General features: G+C 35.6%; 1 protein-coding gene across 1 annotated transcript in view; it reads right to left on the reverse strand.

Annotated features, from left to right (window-relative positions):
* MACC1 (MET transcriptional regulator MACC1) overlaps window positions 1-14,028 on the reverse strand; it is a 55,784-nt gene that overhangs the window by 20,925 nt on the left and 20,831 nt on the right. The window lies entirely within an intron of this gene.

Below are 14,028 nucleotides of genomic sequence, written 5' to 3' on the forward strand. Positions count from 1 at the left end.
AAGTAAGACAATGTGAAATGGGAACAGAAATAAACTAAGGGCACACAATACCCCTATAAACAGACCCACCCTCACATGAAAACTTGATGTATGACAGAATTCACCACACAGAGCAGTGTAGAAATGATGGATTATTCAATAAATGGTGAAGATACAACTGGTTGTCCATGCTCAAAAAAATTACATTGATTATACACAAAAATCAATTCTAAGAGATTTAAAGACTGGAAAGTGAAACTTTAAAATAGAGCCTAAAGAATTATCTTTATGTTTTCTGGGAAGTAGAGAATTTCTTAAGCAAAGCACAAGCACAAAATGCAAACCATATTAAAAAAAAAAAAGAATGAGAAATCCTACAAGTAGATCAAAGGACATCATTTACAAAAACATAAGCCATAACAACACAAGCCAAAAGAATGGGAGAAGATATTTCCATTACATGACTGAAAAAGAAGAAAAGGATTGGATTCTAAAAGACTCCTACAAATCAGGGGCCCCTGGGTGGCTCAGTCAGTTAAGCATCCTACTCTTGATCTCAGCTTAGGTCTTGATTTGGGGTCCTGAGTTCATGCCCTGCATTGGACTCCATGCAATGTGTGGAGCCTACTTAATAATAATAATAATAATAATAATAATAATAATAATAATAAAGAAATTTAAAAGACTCTTATAAGTCAATAAGCAAAATAAATACAAAATTATTGAGAAATATGAAAAGATCTGAACAAGTATTTCCACTCCTAGTGAAACTGTCACTAGGTATAACCACTTAAAAATCAATCTGGCATCACCTAGGAAAGATGCTTATACCCTAGTACCCAGCAATTCCAATCTCCGTTATTTGTGCTACTAAAACCTTGTACATGTATGTCAGAAAAAATATGCATGAATGTTCATTATATTAACAAAAAACTGTAATCACCCAAATTATCCTTTGCCCTATGAATGGATAAATAAATATGGTGTTTTAATTCAATGAAGTACCATGCAACTATGAAAACATATGAACTACAACTAAAAGCATCAGGATATACTAACTGTAAGCATCCCATTGCTGAGACTCAGCCTTCTTTACATATATGTTTTCTCTTTGTCCCATGACAACCCTGAAATCAAATAGATATTTTCAGTAAGATTTTACAGAGTACAAAAACGAATCTCAGCAATGGGGCATAACTAACCTACCCGGTTAAACAGCTGCTGAGTGGCTGACCCAGACATAATTCCTCAGGAACATTATGGCTACTCCACACAGCCTGTGATGCAGGATGCCATACACCTCTTCTCAGACTCAAGGTTCCCAACACTACATTCTGAAGCTTATCCCACCTTCTAGTTCGAACTGCCAAGGATGCTAAACTTTTACTTCTACTTCTATTTTAGGTGTTAACCACACCTCTTTCACCTTTGACTCTTCTTGTCATATTCTTCTTTCAAGTTCTCGACATTTTATTTCAAAGACATTTATTTTATTTTTTAAGGAAATCAAAAGCCTTTTCTGGTGTCAAGAAGTAAAGAACAAAATTAAATGAGGACAGAAGAGGAAAGGGGAAAAAAAGGAAAGGAAAGAAGGGGAAAAACATGTTTTCCAAACACAATGGATAAACAAATGCAAAACGTATCTCATAATGTGCCATACTTAAAAAATTCAAATGGTAATAAAGGAATTTTTTCCTCCAATAGGTGAAACTACATGGGAAGTTTGGGTGAAAAGCCAAATTGTGCAATATGTAATTTATACTGAAACCTCAAGTTTCCTGGCAGATCTTCAAAATTCTGTGGTTGGTTTTACCAAATATAATGTCCAAAACTAAAGTCTTTGGCACACCACAGGTAGCCAAAACTTTAGGATAGAAAATTAAGTACACGTCCTAGAGCAAAATTAAGCAAATCAAATTAAAATGAGTAAAAAAAGGTTTAAATGAAAAAGTATTTTTCAAAAAGATAAATGTATAGTTTTAATGGAAAATCAATTTAGACAGAAAGCTCCCTAAACTCCTTAATTTCTTGTGGAGGAAAGAGCAGAAAGGAACACTATATCTAGGATTCCTTTGAGGCTAACAACCCCTGATGTAAAAATTAGTTATAACCTAGTGAAATGCAGTTAGAAGTCCTCAGCAACATAGGAATCAGAATGGTGACTTACGCAGCTGGGGTCTGGAGGGTCATAACATTTCAGGAACAAAGGCCCAGGTGCTTATTAGTTAGAACTCTTTGTGGAGTAACCCTCTTCTTCAGTCACCCAAGCAGATCTTCACTGTCCTTTACACCACTGGTTCTAAATCACAGTGGTACCAGAATCACCTGGAGGGTTTGTTCGAAGACAGTTTGCAAGGCCCACCCTGTATCTCTGATCCAGAAAGTCTGGGGTTGCCCCTGAGATTTTGCATTTCTAACAATGTGGCCAAGCGATGTGGTGCTGTGGTTCTGAGCGGGTGGAGAGGGGCACATTTTGAGAACCACATTCTGAAAACCACCATGCTAAGTTCTTTCCCTGGCCAAATAGATTTCTCCTTATTCTCTGGCTGTTCCCACTATCCCCCAACAAAACAAATCCTCCTTCTCTGCATCTTTTTGTTTACACACGCGTGCGTGCGCACACACACACACACAATCTCATAGGACTTCATCCTAAATATGACTTTTTATCTTTGAATACAGGGAGGAGAGGTGGTATAGGGGAAAAGCCTTTGACTGAAAGGACCATGATGGTGACCTATGGAGGGCAGTGCTTGTTTACACAGGTGCAAATAGCACTTGCCATATTTATCATTTCCCTGTGTTTTCTTAAAATTATGTGTCATACTCAATGGCAATTGCTCTCCCAAAAGGGAATTTTAAAATTTTGCCTAAAGAAGCATGAGTCAGTCTTGGCTAGAATGAATAAGTGGGAAAAGAGCAGTCTACTACTCATTTAATTGGGGACACATTCTTGTCAAACATGACTTTTACAATACACTTACTCTGATTCTACACGACCATTATTTTTTTCTTAAAAAAAAATGAACAAAGTTTTGCTCTTTGTTTATTTTACTGTTTAAACTAGGCCTTAAGCAATTAGGAATATTTACCTGCTGTACAACTTAGCAAAAGATCCCAGAAAATTTGGGGTGGGAGGGGAGAGGACTGTTTGCAAAAGAATAGCCAGGGAAGCAATACCACTTAAAATAGTTATTCCTTTAAAATGTGCTCCTTTGTTGGGTTAAATAGGTGAGGGGATTCAGGAGTGACTGAGTAGAGCCCTGCCTGGAGCCCTACATCAAGCCCCTGAGCAAAGGGTCTGGCTTGTACACACACACACACACACACACACACACACACACACACACTCCTTTCCTTGAATTTGAAAATGAATTTGAAAATGTTTACAAATACTCAAACAACACAATGTGTTTAAACAACAAGCAAGTGTATATTATTCTTTAGTAAGAAAGTTAGAAAAAAAAAAAAAAACCAAGTAAGTGATTAGGGTGATACTTACAGAGAGTTGGTAGGAAACCCAAAATAAATAATTTTATGAACATCATGCTTTAATTTCCATATTTTCTTGCAATAAACCACAAATCTGGCTCTCCCTTTCTCAAAGAGATCACAGCAAGGAAAACATTGTTAGTTAAAGCCTCACAGTGTGACCGTAAAATATAAATAAATCACTTAGCAGAAGCACCAGCATCATCAGGACTGCTGGGAACAACACACTCACCCCGCCCTTTAGCCTAAGTTCAACACTGGGTCTCTTTCATGGAACTCTTTCTTAATGTGGATTAATGGCATCTTGCCCAAGGGCAATCGCGTCAGATCACATGGAAAGCAGTGGGTCCATCTAAGCAGCCATCTGGCTCCTGATCCAGATACGGATACAAGAATACATGCTAGGTTACAAAAAATCAGGGTAGGTCATTTGGTCTGGTAAAACCCACCATATTTAGTTTCTTTCAACTGACTTTGTTTCCCCTTCTCAACCCAATGGAGTTAGATGTTCTAGCTCTTGATCAGGATAGAGAACAGCACTTCCTCTTGAAGACTCAAACAATCAGCTAAGTTAAAGATGAGAATCACACTCTTGTGAAAATTGAGACAAGTAGCTCAAATGTAGGCCTAAAGAGAAGATCATTTTACCTCTGTATATGGTGGCTGTGACATGGGCTGAAATGTTCCTCAGAACACAATTGTATTACTGCTCCCCCACAAAGGCATATGAGTACTAACCTTCCAAATAATAGAGCAAGGCTTTAGTGCTTTCATTTGTGGAAAACATTTAATAAGTTTGTTATCAAATGCCCACTTTTGCCATATAATATTCCCAGGGATGTGTCTCTTAAGTTTAACTTTAAGTGATGCATGCTCCAGAAAACTTTCAAAGATCAATTAGCTGTAAAACCTGTCTTTAGTAACTGAACAAGTTTGATTGTTGCATGAGTTCTTGGATACAATTTTGAATATGTAACAGTGACCTTAAGCCTTTTTTTTTTTTTTTTCTTGCACCCTTCAGTGCAAAAGAATCTTCCTGGCTTATATTTTTAAAAAGATACAGAGATCAACTCTGATTCAAAAGGGGTGGAACCTGATTTGGATTTACACTGTGGCTAATGAAGCTGAACCTGTAGGACCCTCGCTTCCACAACACTATCCAAGGCCCTGAGCCTAATTCTTTATTTGTTTTCTTGTAAGCTTCATATTCTGCAACACTCCACCACTTCACAGAATATTTGACATCATGAGATTTGTTTTTCACCTATCAGCAGTATTTGTTTATTTGTTTCTTATATGTAAATGCATTATTTGGCAAAGTACAGAGAATATAGGCTTTGGAATTAGAATTCTCTTGTTTCAGAGCCTGGGTATAAACTTGTAAAAAGTTACTAAACGTTTCTGTGATTTTATTTATCATCGAAGAAGAAGGAGGAGGAGGACGTGGAGGAAGGAGAAGAAGAAGGAGAAGAAGAAGAAGGAGGAGGATGGGAAGGAGAAGAAGGGGAGGGGGAAGAAGAGGAAGAATTGGAGGAAGAATAGCAAGTATTACTATGTATTACTTTTATTATGATATTCTGAGCCCACAATATTCTCAGTATTGCTTTCATTGTCAAATGGAATATTGTATAAAAAGTAGCACAACCAGATGACTCCTTTTCTTTTCTTTTTCTCTGATTTCTCCCTCCTGTTATTCCTGAACATATAGAAACAACTTCTCCACCTGGACCCACTCGAGAAGCTTGAGTTGCACTCCCTCAGATGGCTTGAGACTCTGACCTCATTCCCTAAGAGAAAAAAAATGACTACTGAGCAGTTGTATCTTGGGACTTGATCTCCTCTTCATCACTCCCTATAGAACATTTTAACAACTATTTGCATTACTCCTGCCAAAAAAAGTGCTGGGCTTGTGACAGCAGAGGCACTAGGGTACAGTAGAAAGGATACAGGCTTTGAAATTAGACAGATGGGTTTGAAACAAAGCTTACACATGAATACAGCGGTCTGAGCATCACTTTTTCTCATTAATAGAGTGTAAAAATATCTACTTTAAGTAGTTGTAGCAATGGTATGTGAATTACATCTCAATAAAGCTGTTTTTTTTTTAAAGCTGTTGTGAAGACTAAATACCATAAATCTCCAATTAGTACCAATCACCATTTAAAATGGTAGTTCTTGTTTGTTTTATTTTCTCACATCTGTGTCAGTTCTGTTGGTTTTAGCAAGAGTAAGAGTGGCTACTGACAAATATACTTAAGGAATACTGGGAAAGAAAAAGGAGGAAAGGCACTGTGGAAGTTTCATTGCCATTTTATTTTAATTGAGTATTCAATCTGAAAATGCTTTTAGCACCTCTCTAAAGAGGATAATTGAAAAAATACTGAATTATTTCCCAGCTAGAGTTTATCAATCCCTTTTCAACAAAAATTAACATTTTTTCAGCCAATACTTGCCTCATTGTTAGTGGATAGAATTAATTATGATTCCCACTATTCTTTGCCAAGAGAAAAACACCCTCTGACAAACATTTTGTATACACCTACAATCTTTCTTGGTTTGAACTTAGAACACTGGTGTGAATCATCTACATATCATCTGACAAGTCTACCTTCTTGACAGAAAGAAAATATCAATGTTCAGTGGCTGTTAAATGAGAAGAGGGTGTTCATGATAATTGCTGTTAGGAGCACATGGATGAAGTTCGGTAGAACTGTTAAGATTTTAAAAAAGGAACAGTCATTATGCCACATCATCCAATGCATAAAGCAAGAGTTTCCCCTAAGGTCTTCACAATTTATCATGTCTAATTTTTAATTTTTCAGGGACTCACCGTGTTTTTATTTGTCAATTTTGTAAACTGAGAATAAGGTGCAGAGTATGAAGTGTTTATCGAAGTACAAACTTGAAAAATACTCAAATGTGTACCTATGTGAATATATGTATTCTGATGGATGGATGGATGGATGGGTGGATAGTTTTATAGACATATGTGACAGATACATACAATTTATATATACAATGCATATATAATACATATATATATATACAATTCAGTCAAACAAGAAATATTTTTGTTATTAATAATGCTTCACTATTCTCTGAATAGTGGGAAACTAGAAGATTATTGCCTTTCTGAGAGACAGTTAAATCTTAAAAATTTCACTTATTTGAAGACAGTACAAGTAGTGATGGAGTGTACAAGAAGTTTGAAGAAAAAGTTAAAAGAAACCAAAATTTTCTTATGTAAGAATGGGAACCAACTGATGGGGTGGAGGGTTGGGACTGCAGGTGATTGCAGCCTTAAAGGGAGATGGGGAATAGGAAGATGTAACTGATGAGAATATTCTCAAGGAAACACTGAGGGGTATCCATTGCCAACCTTCCATCTAGTTCTCACATATAATCTTCAGAAATATCCACGTGACTTATTGATGCAAAAAAAAAAAAGTTTATATGAATAATGTGAGGTGTTGAGTCCTACTTAGAAGGATGGTAACAGAAGACCATAGCATCCCAAGTTAACATATGGGTTACAAGTAGGTAGACCAACCGTCCATCTGGGTTTGCCCAGGACTATCCAGTTTTAAATCTGAAACCTCTTAGCCCAGTGAAAACCAGGATGGTTGGTCACTGTAATTACAAATTTGAGGGTATAAATACATGCTCTCACATGGAAGATGTAAAGTATTCAACATAAGTTCCTTCTATCTGTACAAATTTTTTAAGTATTTGAAACCATGATGAGAAAGATATATATGTATATGTAGATATATAGATATAGATCTATATCTATATATCTACATATACATAGAGAGAGAGAGAGAGAGAGAGAGAAGTGTGTGTGTGTGTGTATATCTGACCTGTACAGAAATGATCAATTTTAATGTTTTAAATTCTGTTTTATTATTCTATTTTCAAGTATTATTCTAACAGAAATAGCAAATTAAACACAAAGGAAATCATCCAGAATGGAGTGAATGGACTTGTCCATCACTGTCCTTAATATTTCATTAAATCAGCCTGAAAAATTGAACCCACTCCTCTCACTTAGCAGCCCAAATGGACTGCAAATCTTTCCAAGGACAAGCCCTTTCTCTCTCTTCCTCTCCACGCCCCTCTTCTTTAAGAACAGGGGTAATACTTAGGTGTAAGAGTTGTGTTTCTCACTGCTGAGACCCTTACTGTTTTGTGGGAGCAGTGGGCTTCTCAGGTGGGGAAAATGGCAGGAGGCTCAGAGTTGTGCCCACAGCACCATCTGGTGCCATGTCAGGGTCCTCTTGGACTGCTGGTCACCCCCTTCCCCTTTGCCGTAACCAGGTTAGTGTAAAATGGTGGTTCTCAATGTTTTCTCAGCATGAAAATCAACTCCAGAGCTTTAAGAAAAATATTATGTAGATGTCCAAAATCTACCCCAAGATCCTGGGATGGAGCCCAGCTATCATTATTTTTAGAAAAAGTTCTCAGGAGATTCTGATGTGCAATGAAGATCGAGAGCCACTAAATCATAATTATGAGGTGATAAAATATATTTGTTTTCATTTTGCTAGGCAAACATATTACTGGACATAATAAAATATATGGCAGCCCAAGATGCCCACCTCTACAAGGCAACACTTCCAGGGGTAAAAACATGTGTTAGGACATTGCACTAGACATGGGGTATCAGGGTGATAAAAGAAAACTGTAAGACTCTCTCTTCCTTGTGGGTGGCATGGCCTTTCCCGGTATAGCCTAGGAATTGTATCTAAGACCAGTTCAGCTCTAGATTAGGAACAAAGGCTCTCTCCTTCACACTGTTTGGCTGGGGTTCAGGTCTTCTGTCTTTTCTTAGAATTCTAAGATCTAGATGGAGGCACCTCTGGATATTAAGAAAATGTAAAAGCCGGCTTTTAGCGTAAGTCTTGGTTCTACCTGTAGCTTAGGAAGACAGAGTTGGCTTGTGCTCCAGGTGGCATTTTCCAGCACTCAATGGCTCTTTCTCTCTCTCTCTCACCCACACACATATATCCCCAAAGCACATCTCTCTGGTTAACATTTTCCCAGTAAAAGCCTCTTCATTTTTAATACATAAACTTTATAGAAATATGAATCTCTCATTACAATATTTTGGCTAACTATCTTTCTAGGGAAAAAAATATTTATTTCCCCTAAACTCAAAGGAACATTTTTAGCTAAACAATATCAAGATAGCCTAAAGTTTCATTTTAAATCCAACCAATAGGACGCTGGAACCATAGTAGCCATTTCAAAATCAAGATAGTATAAAGGGCATGTGAATTTTGTAACTACTGGCACTAAAGCAATATTGAGTTTTTCTTTTCTTATATGACTACATTAACTGTGTGGTATTTAGCATATATGTTTGTTTTACTATTTTTTGGTTACATTTTTAGGAAAGGAATTGAGGGTTTGGGGTGATATATAATGCATTATCACTTTTCTCATTTAAAAAGTTGGAAATATAGAACCAGAATGTCTGAAATCAAAGAACAAATTATAAACTTCAGATAGGAAATTCCTGAGCTCCTTTGTGTCTGTTAGATGACATTTTAAACTTTGTTGTTCAAGTGTACTCTATGCTTATAATTATTTTACAATTGGGTGATTTTTAAGTTTCTGCTGGAGATGTGATTAAATTTCCAACCATAATTTTGAAGGTGTTAAATTTTCTTGTAATTCAGTCAGTTTTTGCTTTATAGGGTTCTGGGCTTTGTTGTTAAGCCCATGTAAATATGCAAAGGCTATGTTTTCTTAATGGATTTTCTCTTGCTTTTCCTCTAGTGTTTCTATTTATCCCTGCAAATGCTTTTTGACCTAAATTTATTTCGTGTGATATTAATATTGCCATACCAGCTCTCTTTTCATTAGTGTATTTTACAGTTTTAAGACACTGTTTTACACAGTTTAATATCTCTAGAAATCAAGATGCATATGTAATTGATGTCAGATTTTAATTGGCTTTGTTTTTTTTACTATGGTATTACATAAAATAAGAGTATGTCTTAAAATGGATGGTATCTTAAATTCAAAGAAATACAGTATTTACCTGGCATATCTTTTACAATCTCTTTATTTCAACCCCTCTGGCTGATGCCACTATAAATAGCAAATAGCTGGATTTTTAAAAATTTATGCTTTTTTTATCCTCTGTCTTGAAGTAGTTGAGTGCTTATCTTTCTACAGTCATTTAAAAACTCCCGATTTTTACTCATTTCTACCATCTTGTGTCGTGTTTTACTTATTTGCTTCTATTTTTCTCTTCCTTCTCTTGGATTGATAAAATTTGCCATATTTCCTTATGTTTACTATTCCACATTTCTAAACACATATCAATTTTCTCTTCAACCTCTCAGTAAGACCATAGCACATAAATAGTATCAGTCCTCTCTGAAAACTAGAAAAACTGAATCTGAATCACCAAGAAATTGATATTTGTACAGAGGCCTACAATTTGCTGTTAAAATAAATGAACTAATAAGAGACAAATTTTTTTTTAATTGTATCAATATCCTTGCCACTTATCTCTTACAAGCTTTTATAAGACTATATTAAAACATTTATTTCTCCAGCATATATCTTTTGTTATCAAACAATAGCCAAATGAGCATTTCAATTAAACTAACACAGAGAGACATAAACTAAAATGAAAATGACATGTAATCACGGAAAAGAGTCAAGAAATAAGGATGATTCTTAAAACTGGTTTGGATGTCCAAGCTAAAAATGAGATGGCACTTATATGGAAGGGAATAGAAACAGATTTTAACTACAAATAAAATAAAAAAGAAATTTAATTCTGCTGAATTACCAAAGGAAGAGGATGAAAACAGAGGACAAAGTGAGAAAAATTCACTTTTAATATTTTTAAATCGTTGTGAATAAAATACAGTAAGAGGAAATAAAGACACTGAAAATAACAGAAATTGGACAGAAATAGGAACAAAACTGTCTAATGTAGATTAACTTAAATTTGCAGTAACTACAGACTGCTAGCACTCGCTGGGCATCCTCTGTGCCAGGCAGTGTTCCAAGTTCTTTGTATTCATCCTGTCCTCTAACCCTCACAGCAGCACTAGGGGGTATATTGTTGCCTCATTTTGGCAGATGGGGAAACTCAGATACATAGAGATTAATACACTTACCCAACATCATACTGTAGAAAGTAAAGGGGACAGGAGCCAAAGCCCAAGAATTGTGCTGCAGAGTAATCTGAGGGCAATGTCCCTGAGGACCGGCCTGGAGTAGGGAACTTCTGAGTGAACAACTACAAGAATTACCACCGCATGGCCAGAGCTCCTATTACATCCGCAGGGGGGTGTCTCAGGGCAGGAAAGCCTTGCTCATGGGCTGCTTGGGTTATTTTCCTTCCTTCCTTCCTCACGTTGCCTTTCCTTGTAATCTAAAAGCATCTTTGATCCTTATAGGCTCAAAGGAACTTGCTAACCGGGATGTTAATTTTCAGTTTTGCAATATAAGGAAGAGGAGGCATTTACAAACAGCATTCTTAATGATTCTGGAAACACTCGCCAGAAAAAAAAAAGGTCCAAAAATATAAAACATTTATTCACTGTACTAACTAAAAATTGAAATAAATTATTATCTTAATCAACAATGTGTGAATTTATGGCTGTGGTCAGAATAGAACACTATAAAAATATAAAATCATATAGAAAAGTGGGTAAAATAATAAATACAGGAGGCAGAAACACTGAAAACGTAAGAGCAGTCTGTTATACTTAAATCCAGTGGGAGAGGTATTAAAATATGATGTGGAAACTTTCAGAGGATTCACATAAAACAAAAATATCTAAGGACTGATTTGAGAAATTTGGATTATTTTGTTTGAAAAAAGGGAATGAATTTATAAAGATTCCTAAAGGAATCTAAATAATAATATTTTAATTACACATAATGATATTCATCACTACACAATTTCAATGCCAAAGTAAATTAACAAATATCTTGTAGACAAAATTGAATAAATTATGAAACATCACCTCACTGGAATATTATGCAGTTGTTAAAGATAATCTTGATGAAAGTATGTAATAGCATAAAATATGCTTATGAAACTATAGTAAGATGGAAAAACTTAAAACGTGGTTCAAAATCAAATGCACAGAATTATTATTATTGTGTTTTATAAAATCAGAGGAAGGGAAACAAGACTTGAACAACACATTCAAAAGTACTAACAGGGCATGTGTGTAAGTGGTAAGAATCTTAATACTGATTTTTGTTTTCCTTTTGTCTATTTTCCAATGTTTAATGAGAGAAATGCTCTTACTGTGAAAATCTTTTTACATAAAGTGGGCCATGGTGACTAAATCATAATTTGTTTCTAAAGAGGGACACATTTAGAGTAAAACAGGATGAAGAGGAAACCACAATGGGAACAAAAACAATTTCTTAAAACTGTGAGAAATTCTAACATACATTTGTATTTCATGACAATCCCTTGATTCCAATAATCTTTTCACCTTACAGGACCGGCAACCTATTGATCTTACCACCTTTTCACTACCCCCCAGCTGTCTCCCCCACAAACTAGTCTTCTGTATTGTATATTTTGTATACTACTGCACTTTTGCAAAGTGACTTAATAATAAAATAAGGACATCTAGGACATAGAATAACTATAAATAAGTGGTACTTTAAAAGTAGAAAGATAAATATACAATTAATAACCATAGGACCAGGCTTAAAATGGTAAAAAAATAAATCAGGATCACTTTGCATGTTTATTCAAATGTATGTATACCAGATGATTTTTGTCGGCTAAATATCAAAGATAATTACAATTATGCCAAATTAAATGTTTAACTTTAAACAGTTTTCTTCTTATCTTCCTTTATTCAAAACATTTTGATCCTACCATTTGAATTATTATTTAACATTTGTATAATATTTGAAACTACAAATTAACTAATAAACTAACAAAGCACTAATATATTGTTACGGATCCTGACAATGAATAAAAATTTTTGCTCAATTCAAATTTTGCAGAACTAACAAAGAAGATGACGGTCAAAGCATTAACAAATAAACATTATTCTGTCAATTATTTTGTTAAAAAGAATTAGCAGCGCCTTTTTCCATTCCCACAGACTGCACAGATTAAATTCTAAAGCATGAAAATCCTGGAGCAGGTCATTTCTTCAAATGGCAACAAAGCCAAGATCTGTTAGTTTTTGTCAAAGTAAAAAAAAGGGGGGCGGGGAGCTTTTTATCACAAGCTTTTTTGCTAATAATAACCCACTTTTTCATTTTTGAGAGCCTGCCTGTGAACTAGTAATGATGGAATGATCAGCGGACATATTCCTGTGATTTGTGCTGTTAAAAATTCCATTTGACACTGACAAGAAAAACGAGTATTACTCCCAATAATGTTTGCTTTCTATTTTGTGAAAATACAGTCTTCCCTTGGCAAACACAACGGGTCCCGGGACACAAAGCCTATAAACAAGGAGGGTATTAAAAACTGGGAAAACAAAGCTCCAGTATTTCATGAATGACTTGCTCGCCTGTCACGCCAGCTGAACCAACTTAAACATTCTTCCTTGAACATTTTATCCATGTCTACAAAGGACTAGCAGTAACACACCTATATGGTCCTGTAAGGAAAATAGAAACCAGGTGAGGTTCTCCCTACCTCCACTGGAGGTAAGGACCCTGGCACAAGGTGTCTGAATGCATAGCCTGGGGCCTGGATAGCGGCGCTGGCACTGCCGTGGACATACCACTCACCTGGAGCCGAGGCTACCATAGGGCTCTGCTTGCGGGGGCTGATAGAGCCAAGGGGAGCACCACTTGGCAGGTGCTAGGATATCTGAGGTGGCATTGGTCATAAAACCAAGGAAAAAATTCTGTATTCTGGGTAACTAGAATGGCCAGAGGATGCTGGAGTCCACAGTTTTTTGCTGCTGAGGTTGAAGACCCAAAAGCTAAAAACAGGAGGTGAATCACTTTGCCCCTCTTTCATTTTACAGTCTCTTGCCAGGATCTCACACTGGCAAGACCTAACTGGAATTTTGCTGGCAATAAAAACTGTGCAGTATCAGAAACCCGTAATACATGGAAAAGCAGAGAAGGGCAAAAAGGGAGACTGAAGGAAAATAGACAAATGGCTGTCACATTTTCTACCTTCTATGATAATTTTTTCTGTAATATTTCTTTAAAATGATTATATCTAAATTTGCCAGTGAGAATTTGGCATCTCGTTTTTATCATCTTACCAAACGAATAAATAGATAAATAAATAAATAAATAAGATACAAATAGAAGACAAGGATATAATATATAATATAATGTGAAACATATGACTACAAACTAGTTACCTTGTTTAAGCCTGCTATTGAAAAAATTCTGATTTTTCAACTTTAATAAAGGCACATTTAGTCAGTTTTTGCAAATTACAAAATGATATCTATCTTTTCTTACTATCATGAAGCCATGTTAATGTTTTATTTAAACCTTTATAATTCTGTTCAAATTCCAACATATGATATTCATGAACAGATAACTTATGCAAGAAGTAAGCAACCAAGAAAAATTTCT

This window comes from Ursus arctos, unplaced genomic scaffold (genome assembly GCF_023065955.2).
Source record: "Ursus arctos isolate Adak ecotype North America unplaced genomic scaffold, UrsArc2.0 scaffold_3, whole genome shotgun sequence".
NCBI lineage: Eukaryota > Metazoa > Chordata > Mammalia > Carnivora > Ursidae > Ursus > Ursus arctos.